Raw genomic sequence first — 6,420 nt, forward strand, 5'->3', positions numbered from 1 at the left:
GAGAGGACGAGGAGGGGGCCTCTGCTAGGCCCTGCTGAGAACCCAGAGAGCCCTCGGCAGACAGCACAGGAGACAGGGAGCCCAAGGGCGGCAGCACAAGAGACAGGGAGCCCAAGGGCGGCAGCACAGGACGCTGGGAGGGCAGCACCAAGCTCACCAGCTGGGGTGACGCACACAAAACAGGGAGGTGAGAGAGTAAAGCAGGCTGTTGAGAACATGACACACAAACTCTTGCCAAAGTCAGAGCAGAGGTTGCGGTAGTATTCATCACAGGGGTGTTCCCAAGTGGTCTGGCCTGTCTTGCAGTTGAAATAGTAATATTCACCGCTGGTCTTGTCCAGACTGAGAGACAGAGGGAAAGGAGAGACAGAAAAACTTTAAGCACCTTTACTGAACAAAGAAGCAGAGGATCATATATAGATATATCTGTTCTGCACAGATAAAACATTATCATTCATTCCCATTTTACAGTATATCCTGCAGGGCATTTGTCAGAAATTAATCATCTCCTGTTTCGTTTTCATAACTGAAAGATGTCTGACAAAAGTGATAACATGGCGCATAGTGGTCCTGAGCGGGCAACTGTGACACCACCCAGGACACAAAGCAAATACTGGCGTCATTTAGGATTTTGGAAACAACATTTAAAATACACATGATTAAATGGCACACAATGGATTGGATAGCCTAGGTCTGTGTTTTGGACCATTACAATGATGTGATCTAGTTGGACATTTCCTAAGGACAACACATAGTAAGTAACTTATTGAACATTAATTTATTCTTCATTTGAAAGTTTAGATTTTGTGTACCTGGGTAACCATGGTGAACCCACAATGAACCCACCTGTGAGCTAACTGTGAGCTAACTATGCTCACACTGTGGGTTCATTGTGACATGGATATTCAGTAGTTAGATTCAAGACACACACACAGTAATATGTTCAGAAATGTATTTATTAGTGATCTGTACAATGTTTCAATTTGATGAAGCACTTAGAGTTCTACTGTAGTCTTCATTTTGTTCAATTTTCCTCGTTTTACTTCTACCGCCACCTCATCATGAAAATGATTCACACATTCTGGAATAGAAAATCAAGTTGTAAATACAACACAATTTGTGGAATATCAATGGAAATTCATGCGTGTTCACTGGATTGATCCCTCATGATGATTCCTTAATTCTTCTCCAGATGCTCCAATTTTTGTTTTAAGAATGATAAATTGAATATTAGTATTTGCTGCAAGACAAAAAAGGTAAAGAACAATTATAGCATCAATTGGAAGAATGAAAATACTTACAAATTACTTAATTTTAAAGAGAATCCATATTTTTCCACCTGCATGACTTCAAGCAAACAGACAATAATCAAATATTTTTCATTACAAATGAAGACCATACCTGATGTCAGGGAGCGGACGTGGCCTTCACTGAATACACTAAAGAAAAAGAAAGTGATTATTATTTAATCTTATTCCACATTCATAAATGTAGTCATAAAAAACTATCTTTGAAAATGAGGTCAAACAGTATATCCAAAGTATTTCATCCTCCACCAATTCTAAAGCATTAAGAACTCTTAATGGGTCTGTTTCTATATAATGCAATTGTTGTATTGTAATAAACCTCTGGCGTTTTTTGTTTTGTAATTGTTACTCTGTAGCCTATTTTAAACTTAATTAACACTAGAGCGGTTATAGCCGCTTTTTGTGCAGCTTTCGTAATTCAAAAGCGCGAATGTGAATTTCTCCCGCATATCTGTTCTGTTATTAAATATTTCAATTAAATATGGTGTTTCAGATGTAAACTCCTCATAATTAATAAATTATAAATACTTTCTTCTCAACCCCCCGGACCTGCGGTAAAAATATATCCGACAAACTGGACTTTGTAATACATTAGTCAGTGTGAAAGAATTATAATCGTGTTGGTTACTGAAACACGTGCTTTTCTACAGCTATTCATTATTATCATTATTTAATTAGCAGATTTGCACTGAGCTCGCCTGTCCTGACCGGATCAGCAAGTTTCTAACTTCCCTTGGAATTCAGTCAAACCCGGATCCGGATCAAAGCCTTGATCAGCCATTGATCATGATAATGAAATAACGCGCTGCGGTCTGTAGCGCACAGAGCGTCTGCCATTTCAAAGCGCTTCACTTTGCACAAGATGTGATGTCTTAAGTTTTATGCTTATCACAGTGTCACAGGTCACAGTGACCAGGTCACAGGGAACTCAGGGTGGTAGTCCTCCAAAAAGTACTCCTGGCGTGCACTGCACTACAGCACTGAGACGACTCGCAGGGGTTCAATCAGAACTCAGATTTTGGTTAATTGCAAATGCGCCACCTTGCGGCCTCCAATTAGGGGGGTGGCGAACAAGATCGGTGGGCGGAGCATGAGCCAGGTTTGTGTTTTTAATAAAGTTTTTTTTCTTTTCTTTTTTTTCTCGATATTCACGCATTTTGTTAGGCCAGGTCACAACGAATGCAAGTGCTGGAAACCCTGGAAAGCATATGACAATAACACATATAAATGCTTTAAAAAAGAAAAGTTACCCTTACCGTGTAAAAAGAGGTGTTTGCGTTGGAAATGATTTCCTTCTTGCAAACCCTGCAATGTCCAAAGTAATACTAATGAGAGCAAACCCAGCAGGCACTCGACATCCTTTCAACGTTGTTTCGTGGTTGAAATCTAGTTGCGACGTGGATCAACAAGAATACAACTGGTATTCAATGTGATTTTGACAACGATTCATCAACGTCGAAATATACGTTGTTTCAGGTTGAATAGACGTCGTGACAGTCAAAACAATCAAACACACCCCCAGATAACAAACACAATATCCTCTCAGACAAATGTATTTCCCCAGACAGTACATTTTTCATGGGTGTATTTTGAGTGACACGGTAAAAAAATGCGCAAAATTCCCCTTAATAAATAAAACACATATATATATATATATATACAGCAGACATATATATCCGTTAATATACATACATAAATGAACATACATGTATATGTATATGTGTGAGTGTGTGTATAATTGTACTCTATGACAAACCGCTTAGCTGACGAATCAGAGTCGGAAAGTGTCAAGTAATCAGCCAATCAGATGAAAGCGGGAAAGCCTCTAAACTTGAACAGTCTGGAAACAACCTCCATTTTAACTGCGCTGGCTGTACACTCCAAAAAACGTAGGGTTATTTATTTTACCCAATAGCTGGGTTAAACATATTGGGTCGTTGTGTTGGGTTATTCCTATCGTTTACTGGGTTGTTTCTATAATAAGGCACCCAGTTGGGTTAAAACTGGTCTCCCGAGGACATTTTAAATTTCAACGGTCGACAAGTGCCACCGGCAACAGAAGAAACAGAGTTAAGTTAATAATATTACATTATATTTTAACGCTTTTCGTTTTCTTTAACAACATACAATAATAGCTGATTAATTAAATAATTAAATTTACCCTTCCGAGTAATTTTGGGTGTGCTGTATTGCTGCTCACTTGGCTACCGACACCAACACTTGCTATAAAGCCAGCCTGTTTGAAACTGTGGCGCAGAAACTATTAATTGGGATGCTCCCCCTCACTTTCTGTGTTCGTCCCGACACTTTTATGGAAATCATACATAATATTTCATATTACGGACGTAGCCGTGTTTGATATTTACTTTAGTCACTGTCACTGGTTACAGGTGATGTTCACAGCTATTGTGAGAACAAAAAAGGGAATTGACATTGGTTACTTGTTCATGCAGTAACTCAAATATTGCATGTAAACTGTTGTGTGAACGGAATAGTTTGTCACACCTGTTATTAAATATGGTTGTCAATCCCAAACACTGACTGCGTGAACGTAGCCAATAAGGTCAACTAGTTAAATATATTACAGATCAAACACATTTTTGGGGTAAACTATCCCTTTAACTTAATTATGTTGGTGCTGGAACCCATATTGTGTTTGTTCTGAATAGTTCAGCTTCTTCTTTGATACCCCTGGCTTAAGTTGTCGTGATATTAATCACTCTGGTGCTCTGTGATTCATGCAGATTCAGATGTGAGTGAGGCAGACAGTAACACAATGACGGAGTGGCTGAAGAAGAATAAGTAGAAAATTATGAAGGTATGTAATTAGAATTTAAGCACATTCCTCTAAAGGAAAAATATTTGTGAGTTTTGTTAATTTAAATAAGTAATTAACGGCTAGTTTTACTAGCAAAATATTTCAGTGCAGAATAACAAAATTGTATTATGTGTGCATTAATCAAATGTATTATCAAAATAGTAACTACAATTAAAATATTTTATCAGTGACCGTTGATGAAATTTGAAAAATTGCATAGTTTTTTTTTATTTATTTTTTTACTTCAACTTTAATTCAACTGGAGACAACTGGCAACTGTATAAAACATATTGGAAAAACTGTAGGTGTGTATAAAAGTGCTTTTTTATAGCATTTTTAAAATCTGTTTTTCATGTTTAATATAGTGTAGAAATTCTACACAAATAATGTGTTAATAGTACTATGTGTTATTTTCACATATGTGCAGGGTACATGAACATAAAGTAATTTCAGCCAACAAAAAAACGATGTTTGGAGTTTTACAATGTTTTTTCCTCCACTGTTTTTGTATAGTTAACACAAAGAAAGTGTATTTTAGTTGTTTTCTTATCTTCTCCCCCCAGATTAACTCTGTCATCTCTCTCTCTCTCTCTCTTTCTGTGGTTGTTTGCATTTGCTGATTTAATTGATGTTGAAGGAATGTTGACAATTCCACATTGATTCCATTTGCAAATCCAACCAATTTGCAACTAAATTTCAATGTTGTATACATTAGATTACATTAGAAATATACATTGAAAATTGATTGGATTTACAAATGGAATCGACGTTGAATTTTCAACTGTGAATCAACGTTGATGATTCAACGTCGATTCCATTTGCAAATACATCAAATTTTCAATGAAATTTCAACGTTGCCTATCTAATCTGGAATCAACGTAGATTATTCGAAGTTGATCCAACGTTGAATCATCAACGTCGATTCCATTTGCAAATCCAATCAATTTTCAATGTATATTCAACGTTGAAATATGACGTTGAAACAACGTTGTTTCTAATGTATTTTGCCTGCTGGGAAACGTTTCCAGGGTACGGTTGAGTGAGTTGTGACATCGCATTTAGAAGCGGTGCCGTCATGCCATTGGGGCACGTAATTTCCATTGATCATATTTGTTTGTCAAACCTATTATTTCTCCAATACCCCGTTTCAACTAGCCATGTACATTATGAGGTCCAGCTGTCCTGGGATTTGAATTACACGAAGGGTCAAAACGCATGCTGGGACGCTGGGCATTCTGGGATTTAGTGTTTAAAACAGGAGGCTGAAATACCGCTAACATTAAAGTGCAGCACACTTGGGACTGAAACTTTTTTACGATATCTAACGGATATTCAAAAGAAGAACCATATTGAAAACATATTTATATAACACATTACATCACTTAAAAATACGATAATATTTGTTAGAAACTTAATTGTTAATGTTGACGTATCCGCTCCCGTTTCGTGTAGTTCATTTTGAACTGCGGTGCATTATTAAATACAGTGCCCGTGTGTTAAATCTGTCCCGTGTAGCCACTTAGCATCATGAAATACAGTCTCAGCCTATATATGTAGTTTCTTAAGAGCAACTCATAAAGGTACGGCTACAACACTCTGGGATCCATAACTTACTCGAACCGTTTTTCACGAATTCGGTATTAGCTTTTTTCCCTGTATAACCTACTTAAGCTAAATACATTAAATCAAACTTCAATAACATGCACGGCATCAACTTTTATTTTGTCTGGGATTCGTTTACAAAATACCTTGTCCTGATGCGGTAATTAATGGATAATGCAGTGGCCCTAGCAAAAACTAATAATTAATAAATCGAATATATGTTCTATAATTGATCACAGTGATCGGTTTTCAGATTGGATTTTATGATTGATCCCGGAATCAAAGATAAGTTATGCTCTAGAAACCTGCCATCAATCTGGTTTTGGTATGCGATGGGTGTAGTAGAAATAAATATAAATAGGATTGCGACGCAACCAAATTATAATGGCAAAAAAGACCCAAGAACGCACCAATCTGGCGCATAAAAGCGTACAAATAAACTGAAGGAAAAATAAGCATAAGATAAATGTATTGTGATGTTATTTGATAATGCTTCGTATTTATTGCTGCACAGTAGTAGCTTGCATACTAACTGTTTTAATGACGATGACATTAAATGTGTAGTTAAACCTAGCTGGCTGTATGGTTGTTGTTTTTTTCTTGTTACTTTCTAGGAAGGTCCATCTTCACCTTATGCCACCAAATAGCGTTTTAATAGATCATGGGGACTATGCATGAACATGAGAGTTTGGC

This window comes from Amia ocellicauda, chromosome 17, assembly GCF_036373705.1.
Source record: "Amia ocellicauda isolate fAmiCal2 chromosome 17, fAmiCal2.hap1, whole genome shotgun sequence".
NCBI classification, from domain to species: domain Eukaryota; kingdom Metazoa; phylum Chordata; class Actinopteri; order Amiiformes; family Amiidae; genus Amia; species Amia ocellicauda.